The sequence below is a fragment of the Monodelphis domestica genome, chromosome 3 (assembly GCF_027887165.1).
Source record: "Monodelphis domestica isolate mMonDom1 chromosome 3, mMonDom1.pri, whole genome shotgun sequence".
Classification (NCBI taxonomy): domain Eukaryota; kingdom Metazoa; phylum Chordata; class Mammalia; order Didelphimorphia; family Didelphidae; genus Monodelphis; species Monodelphis domestica.
Genome location: NC_077229.1, coordinates 514,457,281 through 514,476,539, shown reverse-complemented (window position 1 = coordinate 514,476,539; position 19,259 = coordinate 514,457,281). Strand labels below are relative to the sequence as shown.

Here is a 19,259-nt window from a genome sequence, read left to right as displayed (position 1 = left end):
GAGGCTTTTAGGTTAATGAAATTAACCAGCTGGTTTTTTTTTTTTCTTGGACTAAAGTACTAATAAAATTTAAAAAAAAGAAAGAAGAAAAGAAATGTATCTTAACAGCAGGCTCCACTGGGGAACAACAGCTGCTCCAGGCTCCCAAGAACAAGAGAAGCAATTTAAAACCTCATTCCTGCCAGCAACCTTTTATCCCTTAATGGGGCCTGGTCTCTGGCTCAGTAGAAATGAGAGAGGAGAGGAGAGGAGAGCATGGAATAACAGGAAGAGTTGTACTGTCTATCTGTGTGGGTTTGGGGTCTTTTTAGGTCAAATGATTTTATATTTTGTAAATTTAAGAAGCTGACTGGTGGGTAGATATTATTGCAGGATAGATAGGATTTTTCTTTCAGAATTGTATAGAAATCTGCCTTCTTCCTCTCTACACTCCAGCCTGCTCCCATTTTGAAGGTTAAGAACTGGGTTGCTTGGTCTTAGAGTAGAAAAGCTGTACTTTGTATGTATCTGGTAGTGTTTTTGTCCCCATTCAGTGTCAGAATGCTAATTTCAGGATGACAACTTTGTTTTATGGAGCATCCCAAATTTAATTTTGTCTTCAGGGAAGTCCCAGCCTTAGACTGAACAATAAGCCTTAAAGTACCCAAAGATCTCAGTTTAGATAGAATTAGTAGATACCACAAAATCTCAAGTACCCTTTTGTCTTGGGAATGTCTCCCATTGTATCTAGGTCTCTGACAGGTAGTCCAGCCCTTGTCTCCATTGTAAGCCAATCAACTGTTCTTCCTGTCTTTTATTTCCCAAAAGTGTATCTAAGACTCCAAGTTCTTCAGCTCATTGGAAAATCCCCTTTCAAGATGCCTTTTCCCCCAGAGATACTATTTCCAGAGCCCAAGAGCTGGTCACTGTGTGACTCTGTTGAGGGGGGAAAAAACAGAACTATTAAAAATAGTCAAAATCACTCTTTAATCCAGGGAAAGGGGCTCAGTGCAATAGGAGGCCTTGACACAGAGTCCGAGGATTGAAACTCTGGCCGCTCTGGACACTGACCCCTGGGAAAGCCAATCCTGCTTTTCTGAGGAGCCATGAAAGTTGGGGAGCTTAAATACCTTTCTAAGTGGAACCTGGGGGCTGAGGATGAGAGGGACAGTTGATTGAATTCCCAATGGTAATAAAGGAAAAGAAGTTCCAGACAGGAATAACAGGGAGGGTCTGATGCTTCACCATGGACACAAAAGAGAAAGACCCACCCAGGGCTGGGCCACCTTGGTAAAGGACTACTTTAGCCTAAAGGGAGAAACCATAGGACCAAGAGAAGGAAAGTAGGACTTTCCCTCTGGAAGGAACTCTAATGTGATAAGGTCAAAACCTGGGGTTTCTACCCCCAGACTAAACTGGGGATCACTAAATCTTTCTAAGCTTCAAGTTTGGGGACTTCTAGATTCCACGTTTACAACTCTGTGTAGGGCCAATCAGAGAATTGTCTTCCTTGTCCTGATTGTTCTTTCTAAGTACTTTGGAGGTTCTCTGCCTTTCAAGGTTGACAATGACTAATATGGAAAAATGTTTTATGTGATTGTTCAGGTAAACCCAATATCCAGTTACTTCCATCTCAGGGGGGAGACAGCGAGGGAAGGAAAAAGGGTCCTTCAATTCTTTCAAATTGGAATTAAAAACTTTTTTAAAAAAAGAATGATTAAAAAGTTATTTTTACATGAGTTAACCTGGAAAAACACAGAACCACTAAAACCATCAGCGAAACCAAGTCTTTAATTAGGAAAGAGACAGTCCTTTATCATCCTGCCATCGCACAGAGGCAAGCCTAAATACCTCCAGAGTCCAACCCTGGGGGCTCTGCGGACAGTGCCTCTGAGAGAATCACCATTCTAGACTAGACTTAGATTAGATTCTCCAAGAACAAGAGAACATAGGGATCTTTTGGGGAACTAAGGGCAGGGAAGTATGATTGATTGGCTTTACCATGGCTAATGAGAGAGGCCAAAATGACCAGCCTTGGAAATACAGGAAAACCTTAACAAGCTGGCTAGCCTTGGAAGTTAGGAAGACCCCAATAAACATGCAGCTGCAGTAGGTACCAGATAAAGGACAGGAAGACCCCAATAACATAAAATTGTCAAGGTCCCAAGAATAGTATGTAACCGATAAGGGCTGAGGGGAGCCAAACATGCCAGCAACGTTCCAAGAATCGTATGTAGTAGATAAGGGGCTGGAAGGGGGCACCATACATGCTGGAGAGTACTTAAGGCCCAGCCTCTCAGAAGCAAGGGGGAACTCTGATGGCAGAGGTTCCCACTGATGAGCATGTCAGTTCAATAAATGGCCTTTCTCTGCCTGCTTGCATTGTCCATGGGTCTTCCTTGGTGGTGGGTGAAATCCGGGACCTTAACACTATAAGGAAATGAAAAGTCCAAGACAGGATTATGAGGGAGAGGCTGATGCTTTACAATGGATACTTAAGAAAGAGTCAAGTCAAGGGCTGGGCTAACTGGGAGAGGACTTGGGTACAATGGGGGCAACTTCTAAGATAAAAACTGTACTTATATACTGGTCTATATACTGGTCTCACCTAAACTGGAATCATTAAGTCTTTTAAGGTCTGTTGTAACAAGATCAGTCCGAGACTCCCCTTAAAGTATTTTCCCAAGGCACAGGGGCAAACTTGGAGTTCCTAAAACCCAGCTGACACACATCATAGGGGAAAACTAAAATATTATTTTTTAAAAAGCAAGTCAAGTTAGTAAAAGTCAGTCTGCTATAGTTAAAGAAGTATCAAACTCAGGACCAATAAAACTCCTAAACACTGACTAAACCAGACTAAAATATAATGGGGAGGGGAGACTAAGACGGGACACACAGCTAGGTGGCTCAGTAGACTGAAAACTGAGCCTAGAGACTGGGGGACAGGGAAAGTCCTGGGTTCAAAGGTGGCCTCAGGCACTTTCTAGTTTTGTGACCCTGTGACAAGTCTCCTAACCCCTCTTGCCTAGCCCTTACTACTCTTCTGCCTCGGCACCAATACACTGCTGCTAAGTCAGAAGATAAGGGTTTAAATACATACATACATACATACATATATAATTTTAAAAAATATAATACAAAAAGAAAAACACCAACAGTTCTTCAGCAGAGTATCCACCTTGAAATACACAAAATTACCAAAGCAGTTAAAAAGAACAAGTCTAATGAGGACAAGGAAGATAATGTTCTAATTGGCCCTACACAGATACCACACAGAGACAAAGCTCTGGGACTTTATGAATACTGTCTCAGAAAAAAGCACCTCAAAAGAGGTTTTCCAAGGAGCTGAAGAACTTGGGATTTTATATGCATTCTAAGGAATAAAGGACAGAAAGATTCAATTGATTGGCTTACAATGGAGATATGGGAAGGAGGATTCCAATGGGAGCTGGACTACCTGGGAGAGGCTATGAAAAATGGGAGAAACTTCTAAGACAAAAGGGTACTTAATCTAAGCAGAGATCAAAGGCAAACTTGGGGGTCCAGAAAGCAAAGTTGTCAAGAGAATGGTATTATTAGAAGTCTGCCTTCCCTTCCCCAGAACCATCTTCTTCCCACTTTCTTCCACTCTCCACATCTTCTCCTCTTATGATCTTTAGCTTCCTTCAAGAAACACTTCAAGCACCCCCTATTTGATGTTTTTATTGAGCCCTTCCCATGTTCCCAACTAATGCCCTTTCCCTCCCTAAAATTACTTTTATTCATTTTTGTGACCTATTCTCAGCATTGCACAAGGGAATGCCAAATGCTGGAGGGGGTATGGAAAAACAGGAACACTAATGCATTGCTGGTGGAGTTTGTGGTGATAAAGAATTGGAAAATAAAGGAATTTCCACCAACCAATTGACTAAACAAGTTGTGGTATGTGATTGTGATGGATTACTATTTTTCTACAAGAAATGATAAAGTGTATGGTTCAAAAAAATATTTATATGAATGAATGCTTCGTGAAATGAACAGAACAAGGAGAACATTGTACATACTAAAAGCAATATTGTAAAGACGATCAATTGTGAAGGACTTAACTACTCTGATCAATACTGAAGCTTCCTCGAACCCACGAGAAGCCTCATGATAGGAAGATAGAGGAAGGATAGAAGCTCTGGATGCTGCAAGGGGGATGGCAGAGCCAAATTAGAGATATGAGGTGGCAGGAATGAGTCAGAAATCCAGGCATTATTAATTATCAAGGAGCCACAGCAAAAACTCTGATCAGTGGACTACTCAGAAGGCTTATACCTGTCCAGTGATCCAAATTTAATACCACACAGGTCAGAGACATGATAAAGAAAAGAGAGTGCCTGGCCGAAGGCCAGGTCCCAGGTGGGAGAGGTAGATAAGGAAAGGAATCAAAGATGGCCAAGCTCCAGCCAGGACAGGCATCAGTGAGAGCTGAGATCCAAGTGAAAGAGAAGGCGGAGCCTGCTGTGGCCCGATATTTAATCTCTTTGATATGCAAATATATACAATACATAGGGATGATTATCATTGGTTAATGACAAGGTATAGGTGTGGTTTCTCTTAGCCAGGTGAACACAAAGAAACCTGTCTTCCCACCTAACATGGGGGAAGCTGGGGTCAAGGGTCAGAGGCTTTCCCAGCCATGCGCAAGACTGAGCATGCTCTTGAGCATGCTCTCTTCTAAGACAATCTGTACACACTGTTTCCCTTGCCCATAGCTAGGGGTGGACTGCTACAAAGACAATGATCCAACATAATTCCAAAGGACCCATGATGAAAAATGCTTTCCACTTTTAGAGAGAGAACTGGTGATCTCTGATTACAGATTGGAATATATTTTTAAAACTTTACTTTTCTAGGTTTGTGTGTATGTTTTCTTTTATAACCTGGCTAATATGGAAATGTGTTTTTCATAACTTCACACATATAATTGATATTATATTGCTTATCCTCTAAATGAGTTGGGGAGAGGCAGGAGAGAGAGAGTGAATTTGTAACTCAAAATTAAAAAAAAATTTATTGCACTTGGGAAAAAATGATGAAATAATTTTTTTTAAAGATTCAAAGAAAGATTATGGAATTTGCCCAAGAATCACACAATAAGTAAGCGCAGTGGTCAGGACTGGAACTTGGAAATAAGGTAGTGAGGATTGGCATTTAACAACTCTAAGATGAAATACAAAAATATAGAGAGGAAAAATTAAATCCAACCCTTTTCATGCCTATCCTCCATTTTATAAGTCAGGAAACAGAGATCCAGAATGACTGACTGATTTGCCAATGTCATACACAATATTGAATTTGAAAATGATTCTAACTGGCCCTGGAAGCTTCAGATTCCATTTTCTTGACTGCCAAGTAAGTAAGCAAAATGAACCAGGAAAAAATTGTTTTTGTATTAAGTAATAAGATAAAATTCAGGCTACTCAACTTTTAATTATTTTTGTCTGCCATTGCTATCAAATTGACTCTTTCGCTTGGGATCCATAGACTGGTACTCTGTCCTGCTCATAATGGGATTCAAGATCGCCAATCACAGGAAAAATGTTCAAAGTTTCTAAAAATTAGACAAATATAAACTAAAGGAACTCTGAGATTCTAAATCCTATCCAGCACATTGGCAAAGATAATAAAATCCAATGCCGGCAAAAGTATAATTTTTAAAAGCTCATTAATAGTAGTAAACTAGTGATAGAACCAAGAATTATCTAAGCTTTTGGAAAGCAAAATGGAATTATACAATGAGAGTTACAAAAATGTGCCTAACTCTTGACCTAGTAGGACCATTATTTATATTATATCCTAAAGAAAGTATTGACAATGGGAGAAAAAAAGACCTATTTGTTCAAAAATATTCCTAGAGAGACAATTATAAAACTTGGGGAAAAAAAACTGGAAAAAGATCAGCAATCCATTGATTGGAAAATGACTAAAAAAAGATCATTTATAAATATAATTCATTTTATTGTACCATAAGAAACAAAGAATTCAAAGAAATTTGGAAGACATGAAATAATGCAGAATGAAAATAGCCTCATTGAGAACAAACCGACCAATCATAAATAATAGCAATAAGTCCTTGTTCAATACTAAAAAATTATTTTAAGAGGGGAAGCTAGGGGGATTAGTAGATTAAGAATAAGGTCTAGAGAAGGGAAATTATGAGTTCAAATTTGGCCTCAGACACTTCCAAGCTGTGTGTCCCTGAGCAAGTCACTTAACCCTCATCGTCTAGCCTTTATCACTCTTCTGCCGTGGAACCAATATTCTCATGTTGTGAACAAAGAAAATTGCACTGTATGTGAAAATTATTACTACATCAGATGACTACCAAAATAAACTGGAAAAAGTGTAATAGGGTTACCTGAAACCTCTCCCATAGAAATTCTGAGGATTATCCATTTAGAAAACTCTATCATGCCCTCTAGTGATGTACAATAGGAAATAACAGCTGAAGTAACACTGAGCAGAGTGGGAGCCTGCAATTCAGCATTTTACTGTTTATCTGAGAACAAATACTACAGGAAATGTATGGATTTTAAGCCTCCTTCCCCCATATGTAGATACCCAACAGAAAAATCAAGAAGTCTTCCTTTTTCAGAATTACTAATTCTGAAAATTACAAGGACCTGAGTTCAAATTCCACATCGGATGCTTATTATCTATATAACAAGTCACTGCCTCGATTTTCTCATCTATGAAATAAGGGCAATGGATTAAATGGTCTAGGGTCCCTCCTAGTCATAGATCTATAACCTCTATTATATGTATATTTATATATACACATATTTTTTAAAAATAGCGACTGTGGTGTTTATTTCACAATTCCACATCGGGTAATATGTTCACTGTATTTTACATCAAAAGGCCCCTTAAAAAAATAAAGTTAGTCCTCATTGAGTTCCCAAATTCAAAGAACAGACTGTTAATAATGATCTACATGAAAAGAGGCATTGCTTAGAGAAAGAAAGAGGAGATAGTTCCGCAGTGTCCCATCCTGGTCAGACCATAGACAGAATATAAAATTCTTTTCTGGATGCCACATATTAAGAAGGACTTTGGTAACCTATAGAGCCTCTAGAGTAGGTCAGTGAGAATACTGAAGGGTCTTGACTTATGTCCTGTTAGGATCATATAACCTACTATTAAACTCACCCCCAACAAATTAGTTGAAACCAAGATTTATGAAAGTAAATAAAGGAAATTTTGATTCATTTGTGCATTCTTTCTCTTGATCTATTTATTCATTTGCCATCATTTGCACTGTTCTCCAATTATTCTGTTTGTTTAATTCCTATTCCATCCTTTTAGACCCAGTACAAATGTCATTGTTTGAAGGTTTCTCCTAGTCGACTGCATTCCTGTTATTTCCTCTTCTTAGTTTAAGCGATGGCTCCCTTCTTTGAACTAAAATGGCATTTTATACCTCTAATTATATGCATTTTGAGCCCACCTAGGAAGTGTCAGAGGCCAGGTGTGAGCCTGGGACCTCCTGTCTCTAGACCAAGTTCTCTATTCATTGAGCCATCTAGTTGTCTCTTTTTCTCCACTTTCTTAAATATAATTTCCTTCATTAGCTTATATAAGTTCTCAGACTTTGTCTTAATCTCTGCCATTTTTTCTTCATCTTTTGGAACTTCAAACTCTTCCTTGGTAATTGAGCAAGAGTCTTCTCATCAAATTCCTTTAGCTGCTGTACACAGTACACATCAATGGATTCTGTTATGAATAGTACTTCAAACCTATGTTTCTGTGTCTATTCCATAGAGGCAGAGTTGGTCACTTGTTCTTCAACTTCACCATTGATAGAGTAGATACACTTCTGGATTTCCTTCATTCTAGACACATATCCAGACAAGGAAGAGATATTATTTCTTGACTGATATATGTGATAATGTAATAGCTCAGGAGCTCGGCTCCTCTTGCCTTAGTCCTGATGGATTTCAAACTTGAGGTTTTTCAAAATGACCTCCTAGAACAGTGATGGCAAACATTTTAAAGATCAAGTGCCCAAACTGCAACCCTTGTGCCCCATGGGAGCCCACCTCACCCCAGACAGGAGAAGGAGGAAGCATTCCCATTGGGCTGCTGGGAAGAGGACAGGAGAAATGTCCTCAGGTATTGTCAAGAGAGGGAGGAGAACAGGTCCCTCTAGCATGTGTACCAAAGAGTCACCAACACAGTCCTAGAACTTTTGTAATTCTCTGTCTTCTGCCAGTTAAGAAAAGAGCACAAGATACATTTTTGATTTGTTTGTTTGAAACCTTGACTTTTTATCTTAGCCATCAATACTAAGTATCTTCTCTAAGGCAGAAGAGTGGTAAGAGCTAGGAAATAGGGGTTAAGTGACTTGTTCAGGGTCACTCAGCTAAGAAGTATCTGAGGCAAGATTTCAACCTAGGACCTCCTGTCTCTAGGTGTAGCTTCCTCTTCTTAGCTGCCTCCAAAATAGATACTTTTTGACAATATTCTTATAAATGATCTTCAGGAACTTTTTTTTTTTAATCCTTACCTTCACTCTCAGAATCATTAGTATATATTGGCTCTAAGGCAGAAGAGCAGTAAGGGCTGGGCAATGGGGATTAAATGACTTGCCCAGGTCCATACCCCTAGGAAGTGTCTGAAGCCAGATTTGAACCTAGGACCTCCCATTTCTACTCCTGGATTTCAATCCACTGAGTATCTGGAATCTTCAGGATCTTACTCTGCCACAACATATCTTGTATTGTTGAAGGGGAGGTCCTTAGACTCCATCATACCATAGATAAAGTTAAGATACTCAGAAATATGTACATCACAACTCTCTATGATTAATCAATCAATCAATATTTATCAAGCTCATACTATGTCAGGCACGGTGCTAAGCACTGGGAATATAAATAGAAGCAGAAGACAATCCCTACACTTAATTTTTTTTTAATTTAAAAACTTTTTAAAATTTTAGAATATTTTTCCATGGTTACATGAGTCATGATTCCCCCTCTTCCCTCCCCACTCCCAGAACTGACAAGCAGTTCCACCGGGTTATACATGTATCATTATTCAAAACCTATTTCCATGTTATTCATATTTGCAGTAGATCTTTTAACATCAAAAACCTAAACATATCCATATTGAACTGCACATTTGATCATATGTTTTCCTTTTGGGTTTGTTTCCATAGATTTTTCCCTGGATGTGGATAGCATTCTTTCTCATAAAGGAACTTAAAATTTAATGGGGGAGATGATTAGTACATGGGCCATAATATTGTTTGATATTCTTTTTATTTTCAAAGAGGATAATGGAAGCCCAAAAAGGGATGAAGAAAGCAGAACTCTGAATTCCAGTAGACTCTTCACAGAGAAATGTTTTATTGATAGATGATAGTGAAGCTTTTACATATCATGATATTTTTCTGGTCTTATAGCATCAGGGTTACAACTACATATTGCTCTTAGCTCTTCCTATTCAATCTATTTAAGCCCTATTCTCTGTTTTCTTCTTGTCCTCTTCACCTTCATCATCTGATCCTACATGTTCAGTCTTGGACTTCTTCTTATCTTTTCCTTGTTCTTCCCCTTTGTCTTCCTCTGTTTCATGATCACTGATTTCTTTTCTTTTTTTCTTTTTCCAAATAAAGTGTGATAGGATAGTCAATGAACTGAGAGTGCTTCTTCCAACCTCCTAGATACTCTATCTGGGTGTCTTCAGACATAAAAAAACAACTTGTTTTCCCTGCCCTTAGGTCTGCTCAGACTGTGAAGGAAATCATTCTAGAACTTGGTGATGATAATTACCTTTTCTGCCATCAAATAAGCAGAATAGAAATCCACAACAAAGTTACCAAGCATGGAGATGCATTCTCCCTCTAGCAAAATCACCATAAAAACTTTGGTGCCAGATTTGACAATGGCCTCCAACTTACTCATTAGATCAGCTTTTGCCATGCCAATGCCACCATCCACCAAAATCTAGGTATATTCCTGAAGGTCAAGGATAATGTCAATTTTTAATTCCTTATTGCAGTCCAGTTTGGAAGGATCTACAATATTAGTTTTTCCAGTGGATCTTGTCTAGGTCACCGGAGGCATTACAAATTATTTCCTTATTGGAATAAAAAATACTGATTAGCTAGGTCATAAGTGGGATAAGCTCTTCCTAAAAGACAAAGGTATCCACTTCCTCCTCTCTATGCTGTAATTTCTCAGGTATTTTGGTGCTGGGAGCCATCAGACCATGACACCTTGACAGAGTCATTCATGGTAGCTGGGGAGACCACAGAGTGGTCCTTGGAGAGATGTGATTGCCCACTCAATCCCCCTTTTACATGACCTCTTTCATCAATGCCCCTTACCTATGAATTGACATGCTTATTATTCCCCCTAGTCTCAAAAGAAATAATGCAAGAGCAAAACACCTGTATCCTAATTCCCCAAAACATCACCAAAAGATCAGACCCTTAAACCCAATCCCCAAAAGACTATCATGGGTGAACTTTTACTTAGGTACATAATTCCCAGCAAAACCGCAGCTACAGGCCAAGCCCAAAGAACTTCCCCACTCACAGAAACCTATTCTCATGAAGCCAGCACACAAATCAATCATAGAGGCCCAAGCGATAAGTACAAGTAAGTACATCAAGCTTCAGTATGCCTCAGTGACTGGATTACACAAATCAGTAACTCAGAAACTCCCTAGAAGCCACCAGTCTAAATTTGAATTGTGTTCCTAAACCCCTCAATCTCAATGATATGATTGTTGAATTGTCTTTTAAGAACTGCTGATTAATTACTCCATTTTATTAAAAGCAATAAATAATTTTCCTTGATTGTTTATAAGCTCAAAACTTCTCACAGGTTAATGAGAAAATGAATTTATCTTGTGTGGAGCCTTTATTCTGTCTTTAATCACAATACAAAAATATAGAATGTTAATCAAGTGATTTGTTAAAAGTTAATGTATCACTTTTCCAATTATCTCTCTTTGATCATGTGTAATTGAGTGCCAAGAAAATGGGTATAAAAATAAAAACCAGACATCGGGATGGTGGAGCAGCTGTCAGATGCAAAGCAATCCTATGGCTGTTATGATTAAGCTGTCTTCTGTTTGTTATTTTTGTTGACTGATTGTTTGTCACCTGTCAGGAAACCCTGGAGTCTCCAGCAAGGGTGGACTTTGCCTGAAGCACTTCTGGTGGTTGTGGCTGATAAGGTCAGTACAGATTATAAGTACTGAGACAAAAAGTGTGGATTGTGAGGAACTAAACCCAAGAGAGGAGCCTATCTCTACCCTGGCAAGGCTGTCTCTCCTAAAATTGAAATGCTCTGCCCTGTCACTTCCACTTTTTAGTTTTTCTGACTTCCTTTGCCTCGATGTATCTGTGATGAGAAATGGAGGCACAGAAGGTCCAAGCTTAATCTATTTATTGGTAATTCTAGCAGTTACCAATAATAATGGTCAATTAGTGGCCCCTTAGTAACCAAAGACCTCTAACACAGTCAGAGCAACTTTTAAAATATAGTTTAGTAGTTGTATAAGGTTCAAAGACACTTCTTTTAACAAAGATTAAGTGATTAGTTCTTAATTAAATGATCTGACCATTTGACCAAGAGTGTTCATCCATCATGGAAACCAGAAAAGCCAGATTTGACCAATATCCTCTTGGAAGGCCTCATGACGACTCACCCTGAAGTATCCTCCCAGACTAGAGATCTTCCAGAGACCATGGTGTTATGGGGATGGGGAGCATAGAATTAGTTATCTCCATGGAACATTCTCCTGTGAGAACTTATTTTTCATATACTGTATTAATTCCTAAATATTAAGGAGAATGATTATATTTTTCTATATCTGGGATCTGGGTCAGAGATACCATCCAGTCTGCTGCTCTTTGCATTTTCTTTGTCCTTAGGGATCCCAAGGAATGTCTTCCTTTTTAAACTAATTTGGCTAATAAATCAAGCGGAGAAGGGTTCTTTCTGACCCACATGATAAACTCCTCACCTGTCCACCTATGTGGATGGGGAGAGGTGGCTAGATTGATAGACCACCTCTTAATTAGCTATCACCAATTAAAGATGTCTTGGAATGTTCAAGAGAGGGACTGAACAATGAGCTCCTAAAAAATCTATTGATTAAGCAGCCTGACTCAGCTCAGGTCATCCCTGGTCCTGAGAGACAACCCTGGAGACCTATATCTTTTAATAGTTGTGATTCTTTTTTTTTTTTAAATGCTCACCTTCCATATTAGAATCAATACTGGGTATTGGTTCCAAGGCAGGAGAGTGGTAAGGGCTAGGCAATGGGGGTTAAGTGACTTGCCCAGGGTCACACAGCTGGAAGTGGCTGGGAAGTGTCTGAGGCCAAATTTGAACCCAGAACCTCCCATTTCTGGGCCTGGCTCTCAATCCACTGAGCCACCCAGCTGCCCCCTATTAGTTGTGATTCTGATCTAATCAATAAACTTGTATTCTTAACCAAAAATGAATCTTTTGAGATAATTGTCCAAGGGGGCAACAGTGCTTGTGGCCTTTGGAGAGGTGAACTAGTAAGTGACTTGTGAGTTCTCTTACCTAATGGTTAAGTAGGGTACTAAGTAGGGGTACTTGAAGTTCTTGATTTGATTAGCTAAAAATAGACAAGGGGAGAGTTAATTCTATTTTCATGGAATTTAATAGGCAGAGAGATAATTAGAGGGCATTGTCGCTATAGGAGTCATCTGGTATTAGACATTCCAATGGAAAAACATGGGGTATGTATATTTCTCTGGAGACATAACTTAATTTATAACTATTAATTAAGTAAACTTAAAAGAGTGGATCAAAGGGGAAAAAAAGGCAGCAGCTGCGTGTGGCTGGCCCTCCCCTTGACAAACCTCTTCCTCTTCTACCCTGTGACTCCAGGGCCAAAAAGAGAGATGGATTTCCCCACCCAAACTTATATATTCAGTGATATCACTTTCTTGAGTCTTTCTGATTTGTCCGATTTGGTCTCATTCCAGGTCAGAGGCCAGTCTTCTGGAGGCCAGGAGTCAAGTGGGACCAGAGGCAAGTGTCTTCTGGATTCCAGGGAGCCCCAAGCCTTCTGGAGTCCTCCCATCAGACACAGCCATCCCCCCTTTACAGATAAGCCCCAGGCCTTGTTCTTAGTTCAGTCAAAGGGTAAGGGTGAATTGCAATCTCAGAGAATAGTTGATTATGAAACTTTCCTTTTAAAAAGGAATACAGATTAGTGTTAAATCCTCACACAATGGACACTATACACTGACCAGTTTTGATGGGGAACAGAGTATCTGGAAGACATTAAAATAATATAAGATAAACCTAGAAGAAAAAGACATTTCCAGATTTTGGAAGGAATTCTAGGCTTTTATCCTTGAACCCCTCAGAAAGACATAGAGGAAGGGTTTGGAGCAAAGGAATGGTTTGTGTAAGGAAGATCAGTCTGGCAGTGACTTTAAGGAGGAATTGGAGAGGCAGCTGGGTGTTACAGGGGATGGAGCACAGAGCCTGGGAGGGGAAGACAAGAGTTCAAATCCAAGACACTTACTGGTGGGACCCTGAGTGAGTCACTTCACCTCTGGTTGTCTCAGTGTCCTCATAGGTAAAAAGAGGATAATAATAGCACCCACCTCTCAGAGCTGTTGTGAGGATCTATTGAAGTAATCATTGGAAAGGGCTTAACACAGTGCCTGGCACAGAGCAGGCACCAAATGATGTTAGTGATGATGATGCCCATGATGGGAATAGAGAAGAGGAATGAGGAAATGAGTGAATGAAAAGCATCTCATGAGGACTTCCTCCCTCTGGGTCAAGCAGGGTGCTCACGTTCCCTTTACAAACAGAAAGCGACAATAGTGCATGGCTTGAAGGACTCCAATGGGGAGAGACATGATACCTGGGGTAGTTGTGAGCAGAGAAGCGAGTGGGGCATAGTTTGTAGACTGATGCTTCTCCTAGGAACAAAGTCAGAGTTAAAGAGTGCCTAGGAATGAGACTTGAGTAGCTGCTGGCCAAAAGGCTGGGAAGAGAAAAAGGAACCAATGAAAGAGCCCGAGTAGAAGGAATTATGGAGGCTGGAAAAATAAGAAAGGGGCATCTTAGAAGTGAGCGTGTCCAGAAGAACTGGTCAAGAGGGCGAAGTACTCCAGAAAGGGTAAAGAGAATGGACACTGGAAAAGGCTGTCTGATTTGACAATAAGGAGGTCATTAGTAACTTTGGGAATGGGAATTTCAGGAAAGTGGACGAAGCTTCCACTTTTGGCTATAGAGAGAGTGAGTGGTATAGAATCAGAATTATCTGAAAAATCAAGATAACTAACGTTTGTCTGAAAGCTCTGTAGAGGGTCCCTATTAGTACACCAGTTTAGTCCAGTGAGATATCTAGGAATTAAATGTTTAAAAGAAAGCTCAACTGTGCTTTTTCTGTCCCAGAAACCCTAGCACTGGAACATGGCTCTGATAAAAGTGTCCTAGATTAAAACATGCTCTTATTTCTGTCTGATTCTTATAAATCCAACACCAACAGTGCGATCGTGTCATTCGGAGGTCCATTTTTTTTTTCACTTGTAAAGACTCATGGTTGAAGATGCATGTTACAGTTCACCATTGTTCCAACAATTGGTTATTCAGACCCAACTCTGTGCTGAGGCTTCATTGCCTTGTGGGACTGATAGGTGGCTTAGGGGAGAAAGCATTGCATTTACTCGGAGTCAGGAAAGACTGAGTTTGAATCCTACCTCACATATACTAGTTGATACTAGACTACTAGGTTATTAGCTGGATAACTCACTTAATTTCAATCATCTTCAGTCTCTTTTTCTGTAAAATGGACATAATAATAGCAATGTAAAGCCATAAAGAAGTATATAAATGCTAGCTATTGTTGTTACTACTTCCCCTCCAAATCTCGATCCAGTTGGGAAATTTAGCCATACCTCCACTAAACAAGGTTATTCAAGGAGAGAAAAACCACTGGTAGGAGAGATGTTAAGTAAGATTTTCATATGGGGTAAGAGATTGGATTGTAAGACTCCTAAAGTCCTCTCCTCTTGTAAGAGGATCTAGTAAAGGGCAAAGTGAAATGGAAGGAATGAGGAAGAGACTGGAAGGCTAGGCACCATGAGGTCAGGTTACTTATAGGAATGTTATCTACCCTTCCAATAAACATTATAAAATATATATATATATGTATATCTGGGTAGAAATATTATTTTTAATTATTACACCCACCACTGAATTCAGGACCAGACTGTGGTAGAGATGAAATGGAACTAAAGGGTGGAGAGAGAGGATAGATAGTTTCTCCCCTCTCCTTCCTCAGTAAACCCACTCTAGCTGTCTTCAAGGCTATTGACTACTTTTCTTTAGAAGCAGGGCTGAAGTAAATCCAGGACTAAACAGCTCCTTCTTCCTTGGGGAAGAAATATAGCCCTCTCCAAAGCTTCTGGTCCCTCTCCCAGAATATTATGAGCAGGCACTAGATCTCTAGAACAGCTATTTATTTTGAGGAACACACAAAGGGTAAGGTAAGTGAGATGGAGGGATAAGGTATTAGGAAAGTGGGAAATAGGAAGTCCCTAAAACCTAACAATTGAACCCCTTCTCCCCAAATCCTACAGGGTCAGGCTTTGCCTGCCTGACCCTCTGGGGTCCATTGTGAGAGCTGTCCTGACTTCTAACTGTCCTAGTTATGATTTGAAGCTCAAGAACTTGGAGGGATGGAGAGGAAATCTTCTTGAGGTGGACGGCTTTATATCAAAAGTCCTGACCACTCCTGTTGTCTTCCACTGGATTCAGGGGGGGGGTCTAGATTCACAGAAGGATGACCAGGGCTCAGAGGTGCTTTCAGAGCAACCTTTCTGAAGGGCTTTGTAATAGTTAAAATTTAGGGAAACCGAGGCAGGTAGAAATTAGTTTCTCTCTGCAAGGAGTATTATATTTTTAGAGGTTTATTAAAGGTTAAGGATTATAGAAAATACAGAATAAGAAAAACACGTGTCTAGGCAGACAACCTACATTATGAAAGACCCATCTGCTTGCAAGCAGAAACAGGAAAGAAAAAAGAGCCCCAGAAGCCTTTCCAATAAGGTTAAATACCCCATCTCGATCTCAGCCCAGGTGAGAATTCAGTGAGATTACAAAGCATTCTGGGGAAGTGGAGCAAGGACTTCTGGGGATTGAAGTCCTGGATTCAAGTCTCCATTTTTACAGTTTCCCAAAGAGAAGTGAAGCCAACTGCCTGAATCTTCTCAGCTCTTCTCCCTTCTTTCTCTGGAATTCTCCATTCCTCTTGCCCTTCTCCTGCTTGTCTTGGTCCTCTGGCAGACTGAGTCTAAGTTTCCTCTCTTACATCTGTAAGAAGAGTATTTTTCTTACAGGAGATGCTCATCAGTTGCAGAATGGCTGAAAAATTTGTGGCATATAATTATAATGGAATATTATTATTTCATAAAAATGAACAAGCAGATGGTTTAATAAAAAGTGAGCAGAGCTAGAACATTGCACAAAGTAACAGCAATATTGTATGATGATCCACTGTGAAAGCAAAGGACTGAGCTCTTCTGTCTGACCAACAGAATGATTCTATGACACTGCCAGAGGACCAATGATAAAAAAACGCTCTCCACTCCAAGAGAGAACTGATGAACTGAGGACAAACTGAAACAGATTTTTTTCATTTCTGTCATTTTTCTTCTTTTTCCTCCACCACATGGTTAATGAGGAAATATGTTTTGCATGACTTCATGCATATGATGGGTATCATATTTCTTGCCATTTCAGTGGGTGAGGGAGGAGTGAAAGGAAACAGAGAATTTGGAACTGAAAATAAAACAAAAACAAAGACTAATCATTAAATAAACTAAACACAGAGTAAAATATGCCAATGTGGTATAGCAGATGAGCCACTGAAAAGTCAATGTTGAATTCAAATGTCAGACATTTTACGAGTTAATTGAGTTTCCTCACCTCTAAAATAAGGGTGTTCAACTCAATGGCCTTTGAGTTACTTCCAACTCTAAGCTGCACATATGATATGCAAACACATAAAAAATTTGTTCTATGACCCTCCTCAAGATCAAGATCAAGAAGGGGAAGTTTAATCCCCTTCAACTTTGGTTTCTTTTCCTTGTTCTTCACTATTGTAGTCAATGGACATTCAATTCTTCCAACTACTTTGGAATTTTGCTTCCTCTTCTCTCCACCACTCAGACTTCAGAAACCTATTTACATTTTGACTCTTCATTGATTCAGCATCTTATTTTTATATTCCTCCTAGATTTTTAAAGATGAAAGGGCCTTTGATGGCATTTAGTCCAATCTCATTTTGTGGTCTAGGAAACTGAAACAAAAGGGTTAAATGATTTGCCTGAGGTCACACAAATAGGTCCATCAATTCTTGGAGATCTAGAGCTGCAGGCATCTCAAGAGGCCACCTAATCCAACTACCTTATGAGACCAGAGTGATTAATGACTTGCCTACAATCATTCAGGACTTTGTTCAGTAATTTTCAGCCATTTTTTGACTCTTCCTGATCCCATTTGGGATTTTCTTGGAATGATTTGCCATTTCCTTCTCTAGCTCATTTTACAGATCAAGAAATGTAGGCAAACAAGGTTAAGTGACTTACCTAGAGTCACACAGTTAGAAAATATCTGAGGCCAGATTTGAACTCAGGAAGAGGAGTCTATCCACTATGCCTTCCAGCTGCTCTATAGTCATTCAGGTATTGAGTGAGAAAATGAGAATTTGAACACAGATTTTTTGACTCTTAAAGCCAGATCTCTTTCAATGTAGCACAGTGCCTCTCGATTTCTAAAATTGGGTTTGCAGCTCAATAATTACTTTACCCTTTAAGTAAGGTCTGTCAGAGATTTCTAGCTAGTAGGACTCAGGAAGATTTCATCAAGTCCTACAGATCCTTAAGTCCTATTTCAAAAGTCCCTACTATAAAAGCCAAGAAAGATGTGTGAAGAACACTGGGAAATGGTTTCATTCTGGCCAAGGAATCAGAAACCTTCAGACAATCTGGGCAATGCTGATCTTCCTGGCATCTGGGGCTTCCAGGTTATTCCAGCGAGCAGCCTGAGAGGTCCTAACCGCACATCTGTATCCCAAATGTCTGGTGTGAGCAGCTGTTTTCATGTAAGACTAAATGCTGACAAGTGAGAATACAAACAGACACAGGAATAAAGATAAAATATTGTTTTCCTGCTTAGGCAGAGTACAGAATCTTCTTTAAAGCTAATCCAAAAGAAACCCTTTTTACTCAAGAAATTGCTGAAACTCCTGTCTACCCCTCCTTTTGATATTCTGCTGCACCATTATGGCTGCCTCATGGGACCTTTGAGGAGTATGTTAATGCCTGATTGTCTTACTAGTCATAATCTTTTATGCTGTGTAACTTGGCATCGTGTATGGCTGTTGTTGGCCAGTGACAGCAATCCTTTCCTTTGGGTCAGCAAATTGACTGATCTTATGATATTGGGCATACTATTCAAGGCTCTGGCTCATCTTGTGGGTTTTCATTATTCACTTTAATTCAACCAGTATCCTTTAAACAATGCCATAACTAGAAATTTTTGAATTTGGAATAGGCACCTGGAACTTCATTCTCAGGCAGTCCTTAGAAACAGAACCCTCACTTTGGGGTGGGAGCGGACACTACTCTGGGGAGGTGAAAGGATCTGAGCCATTCAGGGGCTATTAATGGGGAAGCTGCTCTCTTCCCCACTCCCTTACCCCTAGAGAAATGGGATTATTTGGTGGCATTCTCTTTTTATTTATTTTTCTTTTAATTGTTTATATAACTTTTAATTTATTTCATTTATTCATTCATTCATTCATTCATTCATTCATTTATTTATTTGTTTGTTTGTTTGTTTGTTTGTTTTGCCTAACAATTAAGTATTAAAGTCCATTGTTTCTATATTTTATATCTATAGCTGACTAGTAGAGGACAGAAGAGATATCCTGGTCAGGAAGTCCAAATTCACTTAATCCAGCCCAACCCCCTACTTGCTCCTAAATCCTGAAGTGGATTGGGAATTAACAGCCTAAGAAAGACCTGATTTTGAATCTTGTCTCAGGCACTCTGTGACCTGGACAAGTCACTCAACTCTCCCAGTTTTGGTTTCTTCACCTATAAAATGGAGATAATAATGGTACATATTTCACCGAGTTGTTGTGAGGTTCAAATGAGGAAATATATAAAAAGTCTTTTATAAATCTGATAGAACCACACAAATGCTAGTTATTTGTTATATTATGTTCTTTGT

General features: G+C 39.5%; 1 pseudogene; it reads right to left on the bottom strand.

Annotated features, from left to right (window-relative positions):
• Positions 1-8,822: 8,822 nt before the first annotated feature.
• Positions 8,823-10,737, bottom strand: LOC130458023 (heat shock protein HSP 90-beta-like; annotated as a pseudogene).
• Positions 10,738-19,259: the final 8,522 nt, after the last annotated feature.